Source organism: Prionailurus viverrinus, chromosome B4, assembly GCF_022837055.1.
Source record: "Prionailurus viverrinus isolate Anna chromosome B4, UM_Priviv_1.0, whole genome shotgun sequence".
Classification (NCBI taxonomy): Eukaryota; Metazoa; Chordata; class Mammalia; order Carnivora; family Felidae; genus Prionailurus; species Prionailurus viverrinus.
In genome coordinates, this window is record NC_062567.1 from 58,373,424 (window position 1) to 58,399,579 (window position 26,156).

General features: G+C 37.5%; 1 long non-coding RNA gene across 3 annotated transcripts in view; it reads right to left on the reverse strand.

Moving 5' to 3' along the window:
* Nucleotides 1-15,761: 15,761 nt before the first annotated feature.
* LOC125170614 (uncharacterized) overlaps nucleotides 15,762-26,156 on the reverse strand; it is a 33,705-nt gene continuing 23,310 nt past the window's right edge. For 2 of the 3 annotated variants that reach the window (XR_007154070.1, XR_007154072.1), the window contains exons 6-7: nucleotides 22,327-22,474; nucleotides 15,762-17,258 (exon numbers count right to left, since the gene is read on the reverse strand). This is a non-coding gene — a long non-coding RNA (uncharacterized LOC125170614). Of the gene's footprint in view, nucleotides 17,259-22,326; nucleotides 22,475-24,309; nucleotides 24,353-26,156 lie in introns of all 3 variants that reach the window. The other variant, XR_007154071.1, reaches the window with a different exon arrangement.

The window sequence follows — 26,156 nt, forward strand, 5'->3', positions numbered from 1 at the left end:
TTTAAAGTACTTAATACAGCACTCCCCAGACTCTAGTGTTTACCTTCCTCCAAAACTCCATCTTTCATTATTTCACTTTCTTCCCACGCAGAGAAGTTAAGTAAGAGGGCTTTGGAACAAGACTACAACTGAATTCAAATCCCAAGGTTTTTGCTAGGCTGTGTGGCTATGGATGAGTTATTTGACCCCTCCATAAAATGGGATGATATCTCACAAGATGGTCATTTTTATGAGTAAGTGAGGAGTAAATGAGATGGTATGGAGAAAATGCTCTGGATTAATTTAAGGTTTCTGACAGATGTTAGTTATTATTACTCCACCTCAGAAGTGAAAGTTTGTGAATATTTAAACTTTTTTTCTAGCTGATGTTAGGAGTACTTTCAAGTGTTTTCACTTCTGGGTTATAATAGAAGTTGGCCTATTACAACTATGTGAAACTGATGAACTCTACCCAAAGGAAATAGATTATATATGCAAACTAAAAAAATTTTAATGAAACACAAATCTGAACAACCTTAGTAAACTGATTTTTTAAACTCCAAACTCTTTTGTATCTCTATAAAGTATGCCTTAAAAACTCTTATAGATGTGTGAGTTTGCAGTTGACTTTGGCAGTGGTGGTGGGAAGGACACTTTTGAGTAAAATCGAATTTTAGAATTGAAAAGGACCTTAGATGTACAAGCGTAACATGGACTCTGGACTTGGACTGCCTGGGTGAGAACACTGACTTACAGGCTTTGAGGCCTTGAACAAGTTACTCAACTCAACTACGTTGTCACTTAGTTTTCTCATCTGCAAAATGAGAATATTATTAGTATCCACCTCATAGTGTTACTGTAAAGATTAAACGAGTTAACATATTTGAGACTAGAGGGACGTCTAGGTTAAGCGTCTGACTCCTGATTTCTGTTCAGGTCATGATCTCACAGTTCATGAGATCAAGCCCCTACCGCCCCTCCCCCACCTCTCTCTCTCTCTCACTCTCACTCTCTCTCTCTCTCTCCAAAATAAATAAATTAAAAAAAAAGAATTTGAGAGTAGAATAGTGTCTGACGTCTCCAGTGAATTCCCATTAAATGTTAGCTATTGTTATTATTTATTATTATTATTTTACAAATGGGGCTATCAAGGGCAAGGGAGGAAGTGAATTTCCCAAGGTCATATTTCAGTTAATGGTAAGGGATAGGGTCCAGTATTTCTGATTTTCCATCTGTTGCTCTTTTCCCACTAACATCAATTTACTCTTGATCGTGGCCTTGCCTCTATATACCCTTCAGTTCTCTCACCCTGTCACCTACAGCTTAGCCAGTGCAGATCTGGTCATTGATTTTTATTGCTGGTGATGTCCAAAGATTAACTTTGGACAGTGAACAGGCGAATAGATAGAGTTTGAACTAGAGAGAGTTTGAAATTTCTGCTCAGTTCCCATCTATGGCCTTTTCTTTGCTTAACCATGAAATACACAAACAAAGAAAAACAGAAACAAAACTGCAGCAAAGCGAGAGAGGAATAATAAGAAAAATGTTCAAGAGAAATAAAAACTGTAGCTCTTGCTCAAAGATTCATGAGGAACTTGAGCGCACTACTTAGACCTGTCCCCAGACCCGCTAAACAGGGCACACAAGGAGAGCATTTGGGTGCAGATGAGCTGGAGAAGGGGCCTGCACAGTTTCCCCTGAGGAAACTGCCCTTTCAGAAAGAAGCGGCAGACAGAAAGGGCGGCAAGCTTGTGAGGGGGAATATGGTGAACCTCACTTGCTGCTTATCTCTTTGCACATCAGTGCTTCACCACCCACTGCAGCCCCTACCTGTTTAACCTCCTGTGTCACAATTCCAGGTGCACTCATCAGCGTGCAAAACAACACGTGTGAAGGTGGACAGATTTGCATAAGAAGATGGATAAATCAAACCCGAAAATGGGTAACGACATGAGCAAGTCATCAATGTAGGCTTGTAACCAACGTTTCCAAGCGAACGAGGTACTTAATAGTCTTTCTAAAAACGAGTGTGGCTTTCTTTTTTGAGGTTACATTTTTTGGCTTTGTTTTGGACAAGTCTTCTGAATTTATTTTAAATGTTAGAAATTGGGTGTCTGCTATTAGGAGGTTGCTTGAGCTTGGATGTTTGTGCTAAGATTTCTTTAGGCAACTTTTTCACCAAAACAGACCTAACCAGCCAAGAATGAATACCAGGGATGAGGGACAAAACCTGAAAAGCTCAAGCAGAAGCAGAGTTGTGTTTTTTTTTTTTTTTTTTTTAATCAAGTCTCCCATATGTATAACATAGAGGTTAAAAGTATAGATTCTTGAAGCCCTGTGACACCACTTATTAGCTGGGTGACCTTGAACGAGCAGCCAATGTTTCCTCTGCCTCAATTACTTTATCTGTTAAGTTGGGATAGTAATAGTCCCCTCTCTATGGGCTGTTAGGAGGATGGAATGAGTTAATTCAAGCGAAGTACTTACAAGACCTAGCATAAGGTGAACACTCAGTAAATGTTAGCTCTGACTCTTTTGAAGACGATCACTTGCATTGTATGCTATGATACACTCTCGTTTGTTTAAAATAAAAATAACAGATTTCTACCCTCAAAAAATCAAGCAATTTATCCATGTATCCAAGAAGAATACATTGAGGACATATTAAGGGCTGATGCAATGGTAGGCATTGCGAGAGATACAAAAGATAAATGAAACACACAGTTGGGTCTCAGGGAACTTAAGGGCTTCTAGAGAAAATGCATGAAGTAGAGAATGGTCCAATAATAAAATAAATATTTATTTAAAAAATATGTACTGACCAACTACTAGGTACCAAATTTTACTTTAATTAGCTAGACTCTAAATCCTGCAAGGTTGGTATTATTTTCACCATTTACTACTGTGGAAACAGGAACTCAGGGAGGTCAGGTAACATACCCAAGTCACGTGATTTGCAGGTAATATGACAGGTAGTAATTTGCAGTCACATAATTTGCACGAGGATTTGAAGTGAAGTCTGAATTCATAGCCTATGCCTTTTCTGCTGCACATCCATAGTTCCAAATCACTAAATTCGTGGTCTTGGCCTGGAAGTTGGTAGCCCCAGATAATAACTGGCAACCAAGGAGGAGCAGAGGTGGGAAACATTGTGTAGGGATGTTTAGAAAACGAGAGGAGAGAAAGATCTCAAAGAAAATCCAAATCCTTGGCTCTATATTGGAGAGCTTAAGCCAGGAAAGGACAAAGGAGAGAGGTGGGTTTCACCTCCTGTACCGGCTCTGCTTGTCGATGTCTGCTGGGATACACGGCAGAGAAGTGTTACCGATCACCTGTACTCAGTGGGAGGAGGGTCTTGTCCAGTGAGCAGTCTTCTGTGGGCACAAGGATGGGGCGTGGCAGTATGGTATCTGCAAGTTCCAGCCTGGGGTAAACAGTGAGCCAGAAAAGCAATTAAAGCAGAAACAGATGAGGATAATTAGAAGGGACAGCTCCAAAGGGCAGAAGGAGGCAGTGAAACTAAACAGAGGATTGAGTTATTTCTGTCCATCCCTTGATGTCTGGAAAAATGGCCTTTTTTGGTTCAGACTATGGTACCACGCCCTAAATAACACTGCAACTGTTCTCAGCACTGTCCCCCTAGTTTGGATTCAGTGGTATCTGCTGGATTCTGCTCCCGAATTGCCCTGAATAGGACAACAGCCTATTGGACATGTCCATGTGGATGTTCCACACATTCCTAACTCTACTGCATCAAAATTCAACTCCTCTGGGGTGCCTGGGTGGCTCAGTCGGTTAAGCGCCCGACTTCAGCCCAGGTCACGATCTCACGGTCTGTGGGTTCGAGCCCCGCGTCGGGCTCTGGGCTGATGGCTCAGAGCCTGGAGCCTGCTTCCAATTCTGTGTCTCCCTCTCTCTCTGACCCTCCCCCATTCATGCTGTGTCTCTGTCTCAAAAGTAAAATAAACGTTAAAAAAAAACGTAAAAAAAAAAAATAACGTTAAAAACGTTAAAAAAAAAAAACGTTTTTTTATAAAAAAAAACAAACAAAAAACCCAAAATTCAACTCCTCATGTTTTCGCAGAAAACCTTCTCCTTTTTCAGTATTCACCATTTTACTTTAATGGCATCCAATCCATCCATTCATCTAACATAGAAACTAGTTCTATGTTTAAATAATAAAAGGCTTCCCTCAAGCTTTCTGTTTCTGTTTATGTGCTATCTCTCTCTTCTCTATCCAAAGGCCAAATGAGTGGATTCTTTGGATGAAGATATGTCACTGCCATTATGGGGTGGGCAAAGAGCTGTCAGCGCATGGAGTCCCCAGGAAAGCCCTGCCGGCAGGTAAGCCAAAGCCGTGAGATTACCAGGGTTCATTTCCCATAACTTTATAACAATGTAGGAGGAAATATTGGAAAAGTGTATCTTTTGTGAGAGGAAAGAGAAGCAGAAAAGTTGGGGATATCCTAAAGCTTCCAAAAAGAAATGAAAAGGCACTAAGAAAAATAAACATTTTCTGCTTTGTTATTTTGTGTAGAAAATATTGTCATAAGGAAACAGGCTTAGGACGTTTTAACCCTGGCTGGAAAAAGACGAAGGCTGAAAATACAAATTGGACAGTCTTTTCTTCTTTTGTTCTGCTATCCCCACTAATCCTTGAACCACCTGGATATGTATCTCGATTAGACACGGCAGAGGTCATAATTGCATAATTTGGCTTTTCACTAAAGCCCTTATAAATTGAACTTTTATTGATGTAGCCCCAAAGCCTTGGTGCAATATTTATATTATGAAAGCACTGACATCATTTCATATAATTTAGTGTTCTTGGCATACTCAAGAGCCAAGAATAAAACCTAGGGTGCCACAGGTCAGGCCCAAGCTACGCAGGCAGGACTGTCTGTGGGAAACTTTTTCTGTGTCTGATCAGGTATAGATTAAAGGTGACACAAATTTCTTTCTTTATTTTAAATGTTTATTTTATTTTTGAGAGAGAGAGAGAGCACAAGCAGGGGAGTGGCAGAGAGAGGGGACAGCCTGATGTGAGGCTCAAACTCACGAACCATGAGATCATGACCTGAGCCGAAATCAAGAGTCATTCACTTAACTGCCTGAGCTACCCAGGCACCCCAACGTGCTACAAATTTCTAAATTTTATTTGTCCCAAGTTTAGTAGGGGTTTTAAAGGATAAATCATATAGGTCAGAGTAAAAGAACCCCATGTGTTATATACGTCAATACATGAGTTGCCCTTTTGAACTATGTTGCTCTATTCATATATATATGTGTATATATATATTTTAATGTATATGTATATATTTTTATGTATATGTATTACATATATAGTTAGTTGTATATATATGTATACATATATATATGTATATATACATATGTATGTGTATATATGTATATATACATATGTATATGTATACATATATAGTTATATGTATATATTTTTTTTTAATTTTTTTTTTTCTCAACGTTTATTTATTTTTTGGGGGACAGAGAGAGACAGAGCATGAACAGGCGAGGGGCAGAGAGAGAGGGAGACACAGAATCGGAAACAGGCTCCAGGCTCTGAGCCATCAGCCCAGAGCCCGACGTGGGGCTCGAACTCACGGACAGTGAGATCGTGACCTGGCTGAAGTCGGACGCTTAACCGACTGCGCCACCCAGGCGCCCCTATATATTTTTAATGTATATGTATATATGTGTGTGTGTGTATATATACATTTTTTTTTTTTTTTTAAATTTGCCATGCTACCCTGGGTGGGTCCTATAAGCTGCTCCAAGCTGTAATGTCCTCATCCATACAGCAGGGGCAATAATATTGCCTAATTCACTCACCATTTTGAAGATTAGGCTAAGCAATCCTGGCACATGGTGTGAGCTCAAATAATGTTGTGTAATAACAATAATAATTCTACCAGTGAACTATTAATTTTGAGACAAAGGAATGAACCCCTGGAAAATTTCTCTACTTCTATTACACAAAAGGAGAGGAAAAGAATATCTGCAAAGTACCCTTAATAGACAATGCTGGGATTTCACCTCGTTTTTCTTAGCCACCCCTTTTATCCCTTTTAAATCAAAGTACTGTAGGCACATAATCTGAAAAGTCAAGTAATAAGTGCTATAGGAATGATGGTGGAAACAGCAGCTACCTCCACTATTTCCTTTCCACCCAAATCCTGCTCCCCAGAGGTAAGCCTTTAACTCTTAGTTCTTCTGGCATTTTTAAATACCAGGCCTGTGGTGATATTTTTCTCTCTTTCCTTATATTTCAATATTAGAATGTATCCATTGACTTCTAAGTACGGGAGATAAGATGGCTGCTTTTTAAAAATTTTTTTTTTTAATGTTCATTTATTTTTGAGAGAGAGAGAGAGAGAGAGCGCACAAGCAGGGAAGGGGTAGAAAGAGAGAGGGAGACACAGAATCCAAAACAGTCTCCAGGCTCTGAGTTGTCAGCATAGAGCCCGACATGGGGCTCAAACTCATGAACTGTGAGATCATGACATGAACTGAAGTTGGACGCTTAACTGATTGAGCCGCCCAAGTGCCCCATGTTGGCTGCTTTTTGAATTTTATACACACACACACACACACACACACACACACACACACACACATCCTCCTTATCTATTAGGAGACTTACATTATATTTAGCATCTCTGTTTTTCCATTTTGATCACCATTAAGTCACATGATGTGCTGTGATTACATTTGACTTATTATACTTTTTAGTTGTCCTTAGAAGTAACACATAGCATGTTTTTGGCTTTGTTTTTTCAATTTCTTTGTTTTCTAGGTATATATTATTAATGTCCACTCAAATTCTGTCTTATCTATGAAACTGCTGTAAATGCAATCCCAAACATATTGGGTAATTTATCAATTCTTTTTTTTTTTTTTTAGTCACATCCCCTTCACTGTCTACTACTCTATTCCAATCCAAATGGGCTGCTCATTGGGAGTACTACATAGCTGCTCTTGGGATTTCCTTTGCCATCACCCTGGGATTTCTCTCTTCTGTTGGGGCTCCTTGTTGTGGGTTCCACATCTTCCTCTTTTTTTGATTTACTTCCCCATGTTAGTGGCACATACATATACTCCGGTAGCTAACAAAGATGCAGGCAAGGCATGTTGTTTGAGTCCTTACAAGGCAGAGGTTGCTGGTTGCTACCAATACTTCTCTTCTCTCAGGGTGACGGAGTATTTAGCTGAGCCCATGCTACCTTCCCAGAGTGGAGACTACATATTCCAGCCTCTTGAGCAGTTATGTGTGAATACTGTGACTGCAGTCTAGAGAGAACACTAGAACAAAAGCATAAGACCCTTCCATGAGAGAGAGCTGTAGTGCACCCTCTTTCATCGCTGGAATGTGGGCACCACGCTGAATGATGGGACGTGGGGCAAATCTAGGGATGATGGGGCAACAAGTTGTGAGGGGTCTGGGTCCTTGAAGACATCATGGAACAAGGCCTCAATGCCAGCTCTGGACTGCACAACCCTGTGCTTTTTTATATAAGAGAGAAATAACTTCTATTTGAAGGAATAACCTGATCCTACTATTATACCTTTCACGTAAGAACGTTTCTTTATCTTTACACTTGAGTGAAAATTGGGTTGAGTTTAGAATTCTAAGTTGGAATGTTGCCTTTCAGAATTTTGAAGTTTTTTTTTAGCTGTCTTCTTGCTTCTAGGATTGTTGAGAAATCTGTTGCTATTTTGATTCTTAATACTTTTGATATAAACTTATTTTTAATCTCTCTCTCTTTAGAAGCTTTCATGGTCATTCTGATATTTCAGGATAGCCTGCTTTGATATGGGTTATTTTTCATTTGTTGTGAAAAGAATTTGAAGGGGCTCTTCAAAATAGAGATTCATGTGTCTCAGTACTGGGAAACAATTTGTTTTTTTGGATAATTTCTTCTCCCCTCTGTATCTATTTCTGAAACTTCTATTACCTAGATATTGGACTGTTCAAACTGATCTTCTCAATTTCTTCTATGCTCTTTCATATTTTCAATCTCTTTACCTTTTATAAATCTATATTCTTCCATGCAACTCTCCTATTGAATTTGTATTTCTTCTATTATTTTTCATTCATAACACACTCTTTGTTCTCTAAATGTATCCTTTTCAAATAGCAATCTATTTTTGAAGGATAATGATCATTTTTTAAAAAGTATTCTTTTCCTTTTGGGGCGCCAGGGCGGCTCAGTCGGTTAGGCGTCTGACTCTTGATTTCAGCTCAGGTCATGATCTTACCATTCGTGGGCTTGAGCCTTGAGTCAAATTCTCTGCTGACAGTGCAGAACCTGATTTGGGATTCTCTCTCTCTCTCTCTGCCCCTCCCTGGCTCTCTGTCTTTCTCTATCAAAGTAAATAAACTTTAAAAAATAAATGAATAAAAGTTGTTTTTCCCTCTTTCCTGAATTAGCTATTCCCTATGAATTTCTTTTTGTCTTTGCTTTGGTCTCTGTCATGCTGGAGCTTTCTTCAAATATATATTTGGCCATATGTTCAAATATAAAAACGATCTACCAAAGAGCACACTATGAAGTCTCTGTGTGTGTAGGGCTGGGGAGCAGAAGTTTCTCACTGCTCACAATATAAGCTTTCACTTACATCTCCTATTTTAAATATGGTGCCTCATCCCTGACCACTACCTGGCTCCTCTTATCCTGAGTCTCTGTTAAATTTCTCCAAAGACTAAACTTCTAGTGTTTCTACACACTTGAAGAAAGCTAATCACCTGGTCAAATGAAGTTGGAGAGGAGATTAGGGATTTAATTTCTCTTACAGAAATTTCAACTGATCCACCTTCTTCTTTTTCTTTTTCTTTTTTTTCTTTTATTTTAAGTTTATTTGTTTTGAGACAGACAGTGTGAGCAAGAGAGGTGCAGAAAGAGAGAGAGAGAGAGAGAGAGAGAGAGAGAGAGAGAATCCCAAGCAGGCTCTGTGCTGTCAACTCAGAGACACACAGGGCTCAATCTCACAAACCATGAGATCAAGACCTGAGCCAAAATCAAGAGACGTTTAACCAACTGAGCCACCCAGGCTTACTTTTCAAATCTACCATCTACCCACTTCTTCGGTGGCATCTGGTGCCTCCAACTCCTGAGACTTTTCAAGGCTCTGCACTAGATTTCCACTTTCTCTTCTCTATTAAATCAGTTACCTCTCATATACTTGCTTTCCAGTTTTGAAAAAAAAAATGTATTGACAGTCCTTGACCCACTAACTGACAATTCATTGACATCATTTTGCCCTTGCCCTCTCAGAGCTTATGTTCTAGGGGAGGAGATAGATAATAAAAACATTTTAAAAATGTCTAATGGTACTAAATGCTATGGAGAAAAGTATATTAGGGTGAGGGAGTGTGTGACAAGAGTGCTACTTTTACATGAACTATGCAGAGGAGATCCTTCCCTTAAGGTAACATTAAACAGCAACCTGAAGAAAGTTAGGGAAGGAGATATGCAGACATCTAGGGGAAATGGGCTCCAAGCACAGAGACATTCAAATGTAAAGCACCTGAAGTAGGAGCAGGAGGTCCGCCTTTGTAAGGAACAGCAAGGAGGACAGTACGGTAGGAAAGGAAGTGAGGTCAGAGACTAGTGATTTGGAGACCAGTAGTGGTGACCGTATTGTTGCAGGGACTTGTAGCCATGACAAGGACCATAGACTTTAAGTCTATGGAGGCCACTGACAGGGTTTTGAGTAGGGAGAGGTTGGATTAAGCTTCTACTTTGTATCCAATGTTGTCTCCTCTCCTGTTTTCTTGGTCCTTATGAACTTTTTATCCTTTTATTGTCTATTGTGCTTTTCATGAAGTTTGGTTATGGTGTGCAAGAGTTCAATCCACCTATTTGACCAGAATTCTGAGCCTCATCTTAAGAATCTAACAGGGAGTTGTCTCAAAAAAATGGAATGACCTGCCTTGAAAGCCAGAAGCATGGATGATCACAGCCACTCCAAAACAAATGGAATTTTGCTTTCTGTGACTCCCTGTGGATCTACACAGCAGAAATGAGCTAATGAGACAAAGTACATTCTTGGAGTGTCCCACAGTACAATGGTTCTCACTGGGATTGGACCTACCCTCAAGGGGGCGTTTGGAAATGTAGCCACTCAGCCCAGAGGCATTGGAAAAGTGTGGAGACTCTTACAGTTTTCTTGCTGAGGGTTCCCCTTCCCTCTGCCACTGTTGTGCCACAAAGAATTATACTACCCCTAAATCCAATAGCAATGCCTATTGAGAAACAGCTTTAATCCTTTACCTAAGAGGGAATCCAGGAATCCCAAGCTCCTGTATCACTCGAGAATGTGAATGAGTCTGGGGTGCCTGAGTTTGGCTCTAACCCTGTGGCTTCTTCGGTGTCCTGAGTTACACATGGAGGCATACTGGATGGTTACATTTGAGTTCAAGCCTTCACTTTCCCTAAGTCAGACTGTGAGCTTCTTCAGGGAAAACTAGTGCATCTTGCATTCACCATGGTTGTAGTCACATAGTTTGTAAATAAATATTTGTGGATAACCCTGAGTTCTGACACTAATTTTATGGTTGAGGCAGTACTTGTGAAGCATGTATCTTCAATGTTGCCAAATCAGACTTGTGTCAATTAGCTCCTCTAATGAAAAATTAGTATGGCACATTTTGTTCTGGCTCCCGTGTGGTAACGCAACCTCCCTTCTTCCTCAAAACTCTGCGAGGAATAATTGCCACATGACTACAGAGCACCATGAGAGTGTGAAATGTTATGTAAGAAGGAGGTGAGGTAGGTCATTATTACATAATGCAGTTCTTCCTATCATGGCTTGGCTGTAACATGGAAGGCCTTGGAGGCAAGCCGCAGAGTGCAAACTGTGTCATCAACACACATCAACTCTGAATAATGAATACTCACCGCTTATAATCATAGATACAGCTGAGCCCACAGGAAATACCTAACCTGCAATCAATCTCCTCGTCGCTGTGGTCTGGCAGGACAGGTGATACCTGTCTTCATGAATTTTTGTGTGGGGAATTCATTTTCATTTCAGAATCAAAATCACAAACCTATATTGACCAGTTGGAAACATGTTGATGGTCTATCATGCTTTTATTTGTTTTTACAACAGCAACAGACCATCCATGGCCACCGCTATTTGTTTATATGACAGCATTTTTCATGTAAAAAGTTATTTTCTTTTAAAGTACTTTCACAATCTTTCACTTGTTCGTCTTCCAACAGTCTTGTGAAGGGGTTAGTAAAAGGGACTCGAACTTATGATAAATGGAGATTGGAAAGCCCAGGATGTTGAATAACTTGCTTACCGGTATCATGGGAAAGTGAATAAATAAATGGTTAACAACCTCATGGTGAACATCACAGTAAAAACATCACATTCTTTGGGAGATTATAGTGCCATTTCTTTGCTATAATAAAAACATTCGGTTTGGTTTGTTAGCCAATTCCAAAATCTTTATCAAGGACTTGCAACGTGTCAATGTGTCAGGCACTATGGAGACCAGGATGTGGTTTATGCTGTAGTTTAAATAACTTTTGAAATAATTAGACAATCCCTACAACCATGTAAAGTATATGAAAACAGAATAAATCAATACCTTTATATTTTTAAAAAAGATACATATTGTGTGTATAATTAATAGAACTTGCCTACAATTGGCAATCAAAAGAAGAGGAAAAAGTGTTAAAGAAATGAGGTAAAACACCATATTTTAATAGCATTAAACGAATAAGAATAGTAAATGCAAATGGCTTGTTTCAGTACTAATGTAATGCCTGTTTGGACTCTGTTGAATATTCAGAAATTAAGATAAAAATGTTGCAGAGTAATGTTTACTTAAAAGGGAAACAGGGATACTTACATATATGCTAGATGGATTAAAGATTTAAGCACATATCAGAAATGATAATATTAATAGAGGTAAACTGCTTTATAATTTTGAGTCAGGGATGTCAACAATCATAAAAGAAAGGATAAATAGATAAGTAGGTAAGCATTATAAGTTTCTATAATCAAAAGAAAACCTATACAGACTAATGCTAAACTTCACATAAGTTTCATGTTAGTATACCTAAGATACCTAAGATACAAGAAATATTAACAAATTAATAAAAATATATATACTCCAGGGGCACCTGGGTGGCTCAGTTAGTTAGGCGTCCTACTTTGGCTCAGGTCATGGATCTCACAGTTTGGGAGTTCAAGCCCGCATCAGTATCTGTGCTGACAGCTCAGAGCCTGAAGCCTGCTTCAGATTCTGTGTCTCCCTCTCTCCCCCTCCCCTGCTCTCATTCTGTGTGTCTCTTTCTCTGTCAAAAATAAATAAACATTAAATATATATATATATATATATATATATATATATACTCCATTTAATATACATATATATACACTCCAATAGAAAGGTAACCAAAGACCCTAAACAGGCAATTCACCAAAGAAGAAATATATATATGATTAACAAATGGGTGAATACACATTTTCCTTCATTAGTAACCAAAGAAATGCAAACTTAAACAATATTTTTCACATATTAGATTTGCAAAGATTAAAAGAATTCAAATATCCAGTGTTGATGAAGTTGTGAGAAAATGGACATGATCGTTGGTGGAAAGAAGTTGATCTGGTCTTTTTTTCAGACAGCAATCTGACAATAGATTCCACAAATTTTTATTTATTTTTTATTTATTATTTTTGAGAGAAATCGTGCATGCATGTGTGTGGGTAAGGCGGGGGAGGGACCGGGAGAAAGGGAGACGGAGGATCTGAAGTGGGCTCTGTGCTAACAGCAGACATCTCGGTGTGGGGCTCAAACTCAAGAACCATGAGATCATGACCTGGGCCAAAGTTGGATGCTTAACCTTCTGAGCCACCTAGGTGCCCAATTCCATATATTTTTAGAGGCATTCCCTATACCTATTCCTTAGCGGGAATTCTAAGGACAAACAAGAGCATTAAGAGTCAGATACATTAATATTCAAAGCAGCATTATTTACAGTGTTTTAAAAAGAGAAAAGTCAAGCAAAAGGAGACTACTTTCAAAATTATAGTTGGTCTATATTTCAAACTCAAGAGTGAAAATGCCCCCAAAGCCAAAAGGTCCAGAGATGAATCCTATTAACGGACGTATGGCTTTTCAGGAGGTTTTATATAAATGTAAATATATAATTAACACAAATGACAGCATATTGAACCCTCTGTTCTGATGTTTGTTTTTTCTTTTTTAATTTAAATATGTTGTAGGCATCTTTCTTGGGCTGAAGAGTTGATATATATAGTCATTGGTAAAGAAAAATATTTACCACATCAAGGAAATGAGGAAAAGAAAAGTTTACAAAATAGCATCATAGCAGTGATTCTTGAACGGAGAGATGGGAAAAATGAGAGAAGTGGATTTTTCATTGATTCTTCTTTGTCTTCTCTCAAAAAATTAGATTTGCTTTTGTAGAAGTCATGTTTGAGTAAGGTAGAGAGCCATGTTTACTTTGAGAAAGATCTGCAAATGGCCCTGAATCAACAGCTTCCCCCCAACCCCCCCACCTCTGGCCTTCATATAGACTCTTCCCAGGTTCAGAATCATGGATATAGATATATCTATCTATCTATCTATCTATATATATATATTTTTTTTAGGATAATAATGTACATGAATACAAGCACAGAAAAAATATCCACAAGAATGTTGACAGCAATTATCTTTGCAAGGAAAATATTCAGGTGATTTTTATTTTCTTTTATATATTTTTGGGGATTTTTAATAAAAAACGAGATTTTCATTTTAAAAAAATGAAGCAAACAAGAAGCTTGAAGTCCTTGAAAACCACGACTGGAGAAATCAGGTGACAGCAGCCCAATATGCAACCACAATCAAAACAAGCTAAAAAAGTTCATAACAATGGATATCTTCTGTACTAAACCATAATTACATGTTTTAACCCAAGAAGCTAGATAAAGTCAAGTGTATGGCATAAATGACCCAAAGAAGCAGAAAAAGTTTAAGAATCTACAGCTGGAAAATGATGATTAAGTGTCAAAAACATTTAAGTTTCTAAATCATGAATCCTATTAAAAACATATAATCATCCTATTAAAAAAAGGGGGAATGTCCCCATAAAATTCGTTAGGAATTTAAAAGAAAAACATACTTTAGATGAAGGACAGAAAACTTGGAATTCATTACCTCCAGAAGAGAATGGAGACTACATACATTAATGGGTTAAAGAATTATTGCATAACAAAATTAACATTAATTAAAGGAAAATGGAGAATTGGGGAGTATGGCTCTAAATACTTTAGTTTGAAATTAGGCAATTTAACCACACAATTCCCCATCAGATATCCTCTTACTACTCTTGCCAGAGACAGAGACCTGAGTTGGATGAACCTGTGTCTGATCAAAGGTCAAAGGCTTTTTTTTTCATTATAAATTCCAAATTAATGGAATATAAATTAATGACAGCTTACTATTTATTATTTGTACTCACAACTGGTAATTTAAAGATGTAGGTGAAATATTAATGGGATAATTTTTTTTATAGCCATGCTAAGAAGATTAAAAAATAACACACAGTTAATGCTAGTCTATTTCTTGTTTTCCATGCATTTGGTGTTCAAGTTTGACTTGCAGTTTAGTAGAATTTGGCTGTATTGTGTCTAGTGCTTCCGGTTTCTGGGCTTGGCAAAGTCACTCCAAACAAGAAGAGCAAGTCACCCCAAGTAAAGAGCAAAATTATTAGTGGACATATGAGCAACTATTACAGATAAAAAGGGGAAAGATAGGGTTCAAAGTGTTTAAGAGGTAAAGCTTTGACCAGGCCTATGGCTCATGGAGGTTCCTTTACTTTTATTTCCTATTGAGAGAACTATTCTTCCAACTTGTCACTGCTTTTTCAATCTGATATCACCTATCGTCCAAAGAAGGAAGTTTCATTTAAATGGAAATGTCTTTGCAAACTGATCTTAATCTGCACTTTTGACTATTATTCTTCACCCCATTCCCATCCGGAATTAGTAGAACTCTTCTTCCTGAAAAGCTTTATCCGGCATTACAATTATCCAGGTATTGGACTATTTAAGTTCATAATTCTTTGCTCCAAAGGTTCCCAGAATTATGACAAGTCATTCTTTTGTTAACATGCTTCTTTCCTTGTTCCCTTTTCTCCTGAACACACAAATACCTATTCTATTTAGAAGTTCACTCGATCTAGGCTCTGTTCCCCCACAATCTCCACCCCTGTTGAAGTCATAAGTTTCTGAATACGACCTGGTAGTCTAGACACACTGTTGATGTGTTTGTTGTCACGTACAGGATCTTATAAAATCAGAGACGTGCATGTAGATGCAAGCCTGCTAGAGGATTTTGCAAGGTAGATGGTGACGCACACGTCCATGTTTTGTTCTCTGGGCAGAATTGACCCCACAGGCTGTAAGATTGGATACTATTTTCCAAATATTTCGTGTGGAAGAATTAACAATGAGAAAGCCAAACCTAATTGCTCTTATTTCATCAGTTAGTAGCAATAGGCAAAAGTTTCTTTCAGTTCATGTACTTGTCTTGAGTTAAGTAACCATTTCTTTTGTTATAAATGAATCTGGTTCTTAACTGTTTGCTTTACTATGCAGTTCTCTGCTTCTCTGAAACTCAGCTTTTAAGAGATTTAAGAAAATTATTGGATAATATTACCTATTGTCCAAATGGTGCAGGAAAGGAATACCAAACACTTTCAACTAGCTGTTCTAATAATGTCTGTATTTATTTATTATTCATTCAACCAACATGCATTCAGCATGTATTACACGCCAGGCATAGTTTAAACTGAAATAAAGACATTTCTCAGGGACCTCAAGGGTTCATGGAGACCCCCCCATGTTATAAACTATGACACAGTGAGAAAAATGCTAATAGAGAGGTACACCTCCATGCTTATGGATGAAAAAAGTAATAGGAAGATGCACATGTATGTGGGGTGGGGGTGGGGGTGATGTTCATGGAATTTTCAAATACCGAACAGGAATTTGCCAGGTGCCTGAGAGGGGAAGAGTATTTCAGGCAAATGCATCAGACTCTCCAAAACCTTGGAGATGTGAAATAGCCTGGCATGTTTGGGAAACTGCAAAAAGACAGTTAAGGCTGAAGCAGAGGCAGTGAGTTAGGGAAAGTAGGGAGACACAATCATAAAGGGGGGGGAGAAGCCAGACTGTCAAGGACCTTTTATGTTTATCAAGGAAAGGAGCTGATAGGGGTGAAAAGTCATTGAAAGGTGTTAATCAGAGAAGTGTCCTGATTAGTTTTGTACTTTAGGTACCAGAAGCAATAGTGTAGAATACAGAATCAGGAGGAAAGGAAGGTGGGAAAGCCTGTAGGCAGGGAGGTCTGGTCGGAGGCTAGTGCAACAGGATAGGTTAGAAATGATGAGAGTCTGAAGAAAGACAGAAATTGTGGTCATGGAGTGGATTCCAGAGATATCCATAGACTCAGACTTAATGACCTACTGGGTAAGTGAGTAACAAAGAGGAAGTGATCCTAAAGCTTCTGACTTGGACACTAAAATCAAACCAAGTGGAGAATTGGAAAGAACATAGAGGGGATTTAATACTGGATAAGTTTAAGGTGTTGGTGATATATCTACTAAACGTGTCTGGTAGGAGCCTAGAAACACAAATCTGGAGTTCAAGGGAATGGTCTGTGCTGAAGATAAAAAGTCGAGTCATAAATACATGGTACCTGGTATTACAGGAATGGATGAGTGTGCCATGAGGAGTATATAGAGAACAGACATGAGCAAGGACAGACTCTTAGAGGAACACCAGGGCGTGAAAGGACCTAATGTAGAAAAAAGAAGCCAAGGAGGGGGAAGGAAATAGAGCAAATAGAGATAGAAGGTGATGAAGTAACCACTACATAAAGAAAGGCAGGCATTTCAAATGGAGTTTGGTAAATATTTTGAATTCTAGGAAAAATTTGTTGCAATAATAATTGACCAGTGCCTGTTAAATTTTGCAGCCCCAGGGCCTTTGGAGACCATCACAAGACAATTTTCTGAATGAAGGAGAGAGAAGCCAGATTGCAATGGATTCACAAGTGGAAAGGAGAGGAGTCAGTGACAACATCAGGGTTGGTTACTATCAAGAAGTTTGAGTGTGAACAGAGGTAAATGAAGGTGAGCTTTCTTTCCCTCTTCTTTTCCACTTCTTTTCTCTTTTTCTCTTCTCTCTTCTCTTTCTTCCTCCCCCTTCTCTTCCTCCTCCTTGTTCTCTTTCTGAGAAATAAAAGAGTTTTAAGCTACAATAAAGAGGTGCTATTCTAAAGAGATGCTTTTATTAGGGATGTTACTACAAACATCTGCTTTTGGGAACAATTCTTTCATATTAGGTTTTTCTCATCTGTAGTTATGTTTCTAAGGGCACTGATCTGTAGTAAACCAGCCTCTATGTTAATAGCCTTCTCCCTAAAGCAGAATTCTACTGTATTTACTTACACAGAAGCGTATGTGGAGTGAAGCCACCAGCTAAAAATTGCAAGAATACTGAAATTGACACTCTTTCAGCTCAATGTGTAAGAGTGCCATACTTATCATAGTCTTTTGAATTATTTTCTTTATTGAGTCTACTTGATAGATCAAACAGTAACTTTAAAACTACTCAATAAGGATTATTTTGTATAAAGTTGAAAGCATTATGGGTAATTTTATGACAATTATGTATAACATGCTCAAGTCTCTCCTCAGGTTTCTTACATATGTAAAAAGAAACAAAATGCATAAGGTGCTTTAAATCCATATGGTTCTTATATTTGGGAAACTTAAGACTGCTTTTAGATATTACCTTAGTAATCCTCATGGATTTTTAGGTTATTTTTTTTTCTGAATTCCATATCATCACCTCAGGTGGAAAGTAAGATATGTGTCATTATGACAAATTTTGCCTCTATCCCAGGAAATGTAGCTCTTGCAGACAGTTTTGGCTGACTACTTGGTTTTGAAAGTCCCACTAAAATGAACTACTCTGTTAACTGCTTTTCTACTCACAGCCTGTATTTTACAGGTGGGAAAACTTACATGTATAGCTCCACAGAACTTTAGGGCAGAGAAAAATATGGAAGGTTAGGACTGTTTGTTGCTCGTAACCGAAAAGGAGAGTAACTGGAACTGATAATAGAAAGGGTGCCATGAATCCAGGCAGGTTCTATCACTTATTTCTTGTCTCCATTTAATTTCTCTATATTTTCTAATCCTGCTTCCTCTGTATCCTGGTCAGTAAGGTAGAATATGGCCCAGGTTTACGTGCCATGACATTAAATATGCTCAACAACATTATATACTGAAACTTTCTCTCCACCACAGTTACTAAGCCTTGGGGAAGAGACATTGATTGATGCCAGCTCATAGTCCAATCAGCCATGGGCCAGAAATGAATGCATGGTCTACAATGGTTTTGGGGAGTATATCCCTGTAGCTTGGGGTAGAGTAGGAGTTAGTTAAGGGTATGGTTGTAGACTAAGCAGATATTCCAAAATGTGCCCATCAGAAAAGCTACTCCCCCACTTTGTCCACACCCCCTGCCACAAATATACCATTTTATAGGTAAGGAAACATTCCCTAGAATATTAAATTATTTGGCCAAGGTTATAAAATGAGAATTCCTAATCCAGTGCTATTTTGGTATGTGACTTAACTTTCTTGACGGTGGATGTATTAGCACTAAGAAACTTTACCAAAAAACCAGTTTGCTTCTCTTCATATCACTCTGAATCTCATAGTCCCCTTTCTCTTATTTTCCTATTTGTTTCTTTCTAAGAAATTAGAGAAAATGCTACATGTAAGAGAGACAATTTTTCAAAAGATCCTACCTCGGTAATATATTGACTTATCAATTTGTTTTTATGCTCAATAAGCATGTTTTATATACAAGTGGGAGGAAGGGAGAGTTGTCTCTAGAACATGAGGATGAAAGAATCAAAACACATGACTTCTACTCTCCCCAAATAGATTTCCTGAATAATCGAGAAAATAATATATCTATATATGAACAAAATAGACAGCATAAGCAAATGTATAGCAATGTAAGCCAAACTGCATGTAAATTTCTGAGGAAATAGAAAATAAGAAAAAGGATGAAAACTTTCAGTAAGACTTTCTGAAGGCCAATTTTTAATAGATCTTACAGGAAGATAGTGGTTATACCTCAGAGGCTGCACATTTATGGTCCACAGGTCAAATCAGGTTTACTTATGTTTTCTTGAGTAGTACTTTAAAAAAATAACTTAAATTGTAATGCCTTTTTTTGTGGGACCTGCTCTTCCCATTGAGCCATACTCTGGACCACTCAGTATTTTATTGCATTCTTTACTCTACCATGAGTATGTTGCCTGCCTCACCCTTGATGATATTCCCTGGATGTGGATTGCCACGATGAAAGAAATGTACAAATCATTTATTCTTGGGAGATGAATATATACAAAGGCAAAGAGCTGTGAGCCACAGATATGTGCATATAAACTAGGGATGTAGTAGAAACAGGCCTGCATGAAGCTAAGAGACTATTGGACTATTGGTGGAATTATACAAATGAAAATGGATAGTTTCAGAGGGCTCGGATGATAGAGGGCCATAAGCACTATGGTCAGAGAATTTAGATTTTTTTTTTCCATTAAGCAGTTTTCTGTCACTCTAAGTTCCTGTTTGAGAGTTACTTGAGTTATTTGAGAAAAGGTACTTGACTACCATATAATGGTTCAACTTGAGGAGGAAGATAGGAGCTCAAAACCGTTTCAAAACCTGTAGGAAATAACAGTTTGGATACGGGTGGTAGTTCTGACAATAGAAAGACAGAAAGGAGCACTGGCAGGTAAGAGAAAATGGAATCAGACAAGAACAATACAGGAAAAAGAAGTTATGAGGCTGCAGTTTCCTCAGAGGGTAAGAAAATTGGAGAGAAATGGCAGAATATAACATTCTGTTACAAAGGTGATGAAATAAATAAAAGCTGGTTTTCATATTAGCACACAGCAGCTCTCAATCCTGTTCGTGGGTCTATTTCCTGCCAACAGTTACTCATGGCTCCAGCTACTTGACTCTGCTGCTTGTCAAGAAAAGAACAGGCAGCCACATGGGGTCTTCTGTATTTTATTCATTACAGCTTCTTTTATTTGTTGTTTTAATGTATTTAATTTACTAAATTATTACAGATGTTTTATATTACGATGCTAATAAGAAAAATATGAAAAGATGCCCAACTTCTTTTAAGTCTGGTAGAAGTGGAAACATTTTTCCTTTTGCCTGTTCAAGTTTCAGTTGATCCTTTTTGAAAATGCTGACTGAAAATGGATGGTCCATACTAATTTCAAGTAGAAGGAAAGAGGAACAAATTTTAAGTGACATTTTGAAGAAATCATTATGTATTCGGCTTTGAGAAGGTTTGAGACATTGAGAATGTCATGAGGACCTCTTGAAGATGATCACAAAATGCATTACTATTCTTTTCTGGGATCTTCATTACTATTTGAGAACACTAAGTATACAGGAAATGCTTATAACATGCCAGCATTATTTGGTGTTAGTAGTTGTTGGAGTGTGTGAAAATCTTAGACCCAACTTTTGTGGGTGGCTTTTGTGGGAAGTACACTTCATGTTGCACAAAGGGAAATAGTCTCCCCAAGAACTGTATTTATGTGTGATTCATATATGTGGATTAGAACACTTAGGGGAAAAGCTCAACAAAAGAAAGCAACTTTCCCTCGGGGCTTCATGATTTACACAAATTAAATTTGTCACTGTTAAGACAGATAGAGCAGGCTCACTTAAGATCGAACGCTCCAAACCCTGGGCTGCATTAAAGCTCATGAGATAGCCACAGGTAACTACATTAGATTTTCTTTGAACTGGTCCTCTAATTGGAGCCCTGTCACTGCAGAAAGCAATTGAAATTTAATTAAGGGACAGGAAACTCCCAAGTCTAATTTTGTCCTGGAGCCGCTCTGTGGGTTGTCTCTCAGGACTTCAACAGCTGTTGAGTGAAGGTTTTGGCGCGGATGCTAAAGGCTGCCCCGGTGAGGCAGCTCCCAATCATGCTAGGGCATGATGGCTTATTTCTAGGTAGGCTAACTCTCCACCTCCGTAGACACTTTGTGTTACACTGATAGACTCCTGTTTGCTTTGATGCAGTTTGTAAGGGCACCTTCAAATAAGGGCCAAATGTAATCATTATAGAAGTAAGTTCTTTAAATTTAATCGTGATAGAAGTAAGTACTTCAACAAAGAACTCGCTTTTTCTTTCCTCTATTCCACTTGTAAATTTCCTGGTTGTTTCTGATACCAAATCCCCCCCAAATAGTCAGGTCATCTGAACTTCGTGGGGAACGCTGAAATGCAATTAAGTGAGAAAATGTAGAAAATATCTTTGCAAAGAGTGAAGAAAACTTAAGATGTTATCAAATATTCTTCTAACAAAAACAAACTTCTTGAGACACATTTATAAATTTCTGTAAGATTCATGCCAAGAGGATAGCAGAACTCCACTTCTTCCCATAGCTCCTTGGAGTAGACCCAATGTGCTGTCTTAGATAGGAGCATGTCTTGCTACTCTAGTGGATTTCTTTTAACCACTCCCCAGGCATGAGGAGGATCTTTAACTGCCTGATTGGCTTAGATTATTTGGAACACAGCTGATTTTTAACGATCCAATATACTAATCTGCGGAGCAACGTTGTATAAATATCATACCTACTGTGCAATGCCTCCAGGGAATAATAAAAACATTGTATTAATATTTTCATAATATGAAGAACTTAATTGCCAATGAATAATTCCTATTTTGTCATATGATCTAATATGTATATAACTACTTGCAAGTTGAACCGGACTAAATTTTTAGAATGGCTGAAGTCCTGAAGGTTCGATTCAAAATGACAGAGTCATGCAGTGGTGAAAGCCTGGGTCTCAGACTGAGTGATGTCAGAATTACCCTTCAGGTATAAAGCAAAGATTTTGAGTGCTGCTCTTGTTGGCATGTTTTCACTGATACATGTGTTTAGGGACATCAGATGGAGCAGAGGAGAAATGTGGTGTGTTACTTCGAACATATAATAAGCCATCGGACAACTGAAAGACATACTGGGGGCCAGCACTGACTGAACTCCTTTAACTGTTCTTTTCTTTGGGAAATGTAAGGGGGGTGGGGAGTTGGATGGGAATCGTTTTGACCAGATTGCTGGTGGAGGCTAGACCTTCACGCTCTACCGACACGGGTGATGGTGGATGTTCAACTTTTGGCATTGTTGGCAATCTTTGCATATGGAGGAAATATGATTAGTAAATATCCCCAACTCACCAATGCTGACCTTCTCAACATTGCTGACGCTTCTAAAACTGGAAGTTTTACTTCAAATGAAGAAACAGTGGGATACTTCACTCTTCTTCCAAATATGTTGTTTGAGCTTCAGAATCTCTCTGACATATTGTTACCATGTTACTGTGCGCTGTAGATGCAACAGACTGGTTAAAGACCAAGTCTTAACCGCAACCATGTATTTCCTTTGTTTTATATATTTAGGTCAGATGCTAAACATAGCTGTAACATATTTTCTTTGTGGTTTAATTTCCTTTGTGATTATTTCTTTTATTTAATGGGAGTGTAAAAATGTCCCAAGGACTAAAAACAAATTGCAGCTCATTTTTAACATAGGCACTAAGAGGTACTCTGTTAGTTTGCCTTTGGGTCAAGATTAAACTTTCAGGATCATTTCGGGTTAAAAATGCAACAGTGAGACATTTACATTTTCTTAACAAAACATAGGGGACTATATTCATGTGGCATTCTTTCATACCCCCTTGGGCCCAAGTCTTATAACAAACAAGGAATGAGAAAATGTGGGCTCCACAGTGACTCTCAGTATATCTCTGGTCTGCGCCTCCCCAGAGATGCCCGTGAGGCGCCTGCACGCAGCACCAGCCCGTAGCTTATAATGACTCCCCAGAGATGTGGAGGGATTCCTGGACATGTAAGAAGGAAAGGCAAACTAAGTCATCAGGGCAGCACCCCAGGACCACCATGAACTTCACAGCAGTGCAACGAGTGATGTGTGTCCATCTTCTAAGTGTTAAAGCTGCAAAGAGGTTTTTCATTACTATCCAGCTTATTAATGTGTGTTTGCTTCTGGCACTTCATTCAGTTTATGCCCTGATAGTGAACAGGTCTGTTTTAATGGTATGTGTAATTCTCATTTCTCAGTAGAGGTGTTGAAATATTTGCTTCTTAAACAAGACAGAGTTTTTTTCTTTCTTTCTTTCTTTCTTTCTTTCTTTCTTTCTTTGTTTTTTTCTTTTTTCTTTTTTTTTTTTTAACAGTTACTTACCTGTTCATTTAGTAAATAGCAGAAATATATATTTTTATCCTTTGGCCATTATGAACATAAAGTATTCATCAAATCCTAAAAGGCATCCTTAATAGAATATCCTTTGATTTTACCCAGGACTTAATATATTTAACACCTGGATAAATTTAGAGTTCTTTTGAACTAAATGAAATCACTGAGAATCTAACAGCTACCAGACAGCTGTTAATAGTTTTAACAACTACTTGCAGTTGCCCAGAGGAAAGAAAATGTGGTCCATATAAAAAATGCAGTGAATTACAATGGGAACAATGGTTTAACTTTAATAAAGGGGAGACCTGTTTATTTTAATAGGACTAATATTTCAATTGTTAAAAAATTAAAAATTATCATTTTAACTTCCTTGAATTAAAAATAATCCCTGAAGAAATAAATCCATGAAAAAAATTAGTAATGGCTTTCTTCCTACTCATATTCTCATTATGGTTGGAGAATATAGTTTGAAATGACATAGATATGTGCTTTTCTAAAAATATTTTTATTTGAATTACAAAGTGCAATTTTTTTCTAAAATTATACTGAGAGTCAATATTATATTAAATGAATGGCAAGATAAACATACAGACAATCTTAAACAGTCTCTGTCTTTTTCCAGGAAGATGTCGGATATTTAAGGAAAGGAAGACATAATTATTAAATGAATATTAGTCTAAAAATATGCAAAATTAATCAACAAAATCAGGCACTTACATAGCTGATTTTTTATTTTAATATTAATAAAAACTTTCCTAAGTTCATGTTTCTTCACCCAAGAAAGGTATAATCCCCTGCACCACTTACCTAATTTGTGAAGATGTATTTTATTATATAAACAAATAATTGGGTATAAACATGATTACACAGATTTAATTCACAATGTTAAATACTAACCATGCTGATTTTAATAAAAAATATTTCCCTAATAAAATCTTATTACTAACCTTTTTTTTTCATGAAACATGTGTTTCCACCACTTCCCAAGACCTGGTAATCGTTCATGCAAATGAAAAAAAAAAGCGTATGTTTTCCATAACACGCATAAGTTGTTCCACAAACATCTGGTAACGAAGCTTTGAAAGCTGCTAGATTCTGAGCCAGCCCAGGTGTTCACTACAACATCTCTAGAACTCAGCAATTGCCTGCAGTAATTTGTTGCAACTCGTATTGGCATTTTTACGGTTATGATGAGGCAAAGGGTGATGACATCATGTTCTAATGTTACGAAGGTGCTGTGAATTCGGTGTGAAAATTCCATCAATGAGTGATTGTTACTGAAATTGACTACATTGGTGGCCATCACATTTTGCCAACTGCAACATCTGGGCACAAGTTAGTAGTGGCGCACCTTGTAAATAACTTAATTGAAATTAATTGCCAGAAGTTTGCAGCACCCTAGGTAGTTTGTAAGTACCATTTCTTATTCTGCAATGTTTTGCACTTGGAGAATTTTGTATTCTCAGATTCTGTTTTAGCAGCTTGGGATGAAAGTGAAAAGTGTAGAAAATGTGTGACGAAACAGCAGGACCACAAGGAAATAAACATTATGTATGAGGAAGAAAACATTGCTATCTATCTGTATACCTACTTTCACTGATAAAATATTTTTCTCACAGAAGTAATTTTAAAATTAATGTATAAAGCAGTTTTTTTAAAAAAGGGCAGTTGAATGATTAGACATAGGTCCCTATTTCCCCAGAAAGAAACATCTAGTATTTTGCCCATGTTGTATTAAATGCTCACTGTGCTGATATAAACATGTGAAATTATTATATACTATAAAACCACATATTTGAAGAAACGAAGAAGCTGTTCGGTGGAAAAACTAGGAGACTGAATCGGAAATACGGGTCCTGTCGTTGCTGCCATATTCTGAAGCGTTTAGAATAATTTTCTAGGTTATTCATAGCTTCATGCATCATAAATCCAAGGAAAGGTAACCAAAAAATAACAAGGATACTGTAGTCAACAAAAATGAATTTTTCAATAAATAATGATGTCAATTCCTTGCTTCTTCCCTTCTTCACTCCTCTTACCTTTGAATTTTTGCTTTTTAAACATTTCAAGAATGGAAAGACGATTAAAGATATGAAATGTTGGTAGTTTAAAATTTGACATGAAAAACCAATTCATAAAGTTTACATTTGCCTTGAAAGCACCACAGCTTATATATTATAATATAAACTTCCATAATGCCCTCAATATTTCGGAAACTTTTATAAAATCTGTTTTAAAAAATAACTATTGTTTTGTTCTGTATGTTCAATAAGAAGATCTACAAAATTAACTTTTTTGACTTTAATGCAGGAAGAACTTTTTCTAACTAGTGTGATTCTTGTTATTTAAAGAAAAATTCTGCAACTTATATTTTTTCCACCCCTACCAAGAAGGTTAAAGCTAATTTTTTTGGTAAATCAGTAGTTATCCTGAGCCCACACTTTCTGAAACAACCAAATTGCTTTTTCTGCCCTTTTCCCTTTTATATTTCTTCGCTTTTGTGCTTTTGCACTTGCTTCAATAATCACTTATATCTGTGTTTTCTATGTAAATTAAAGTAGATAGGGGCTAGTTAATAAATATTCTAGAATATCTAGGACTACCAATTGGTATTCTTTCACATAAAATATTTACAATTCAAAAAATCTCTTCTTCTGAAAGGGGTGGGATATTTCAAATTTTATTTTTTTCTCCCTATAGCTCACTATAACAAAAAATTATACTTTATATAACAATATTTTGCTTTGTTTTTGATAACAGAGACCCTTATGTTCACACGTGAGCTTTTGATATG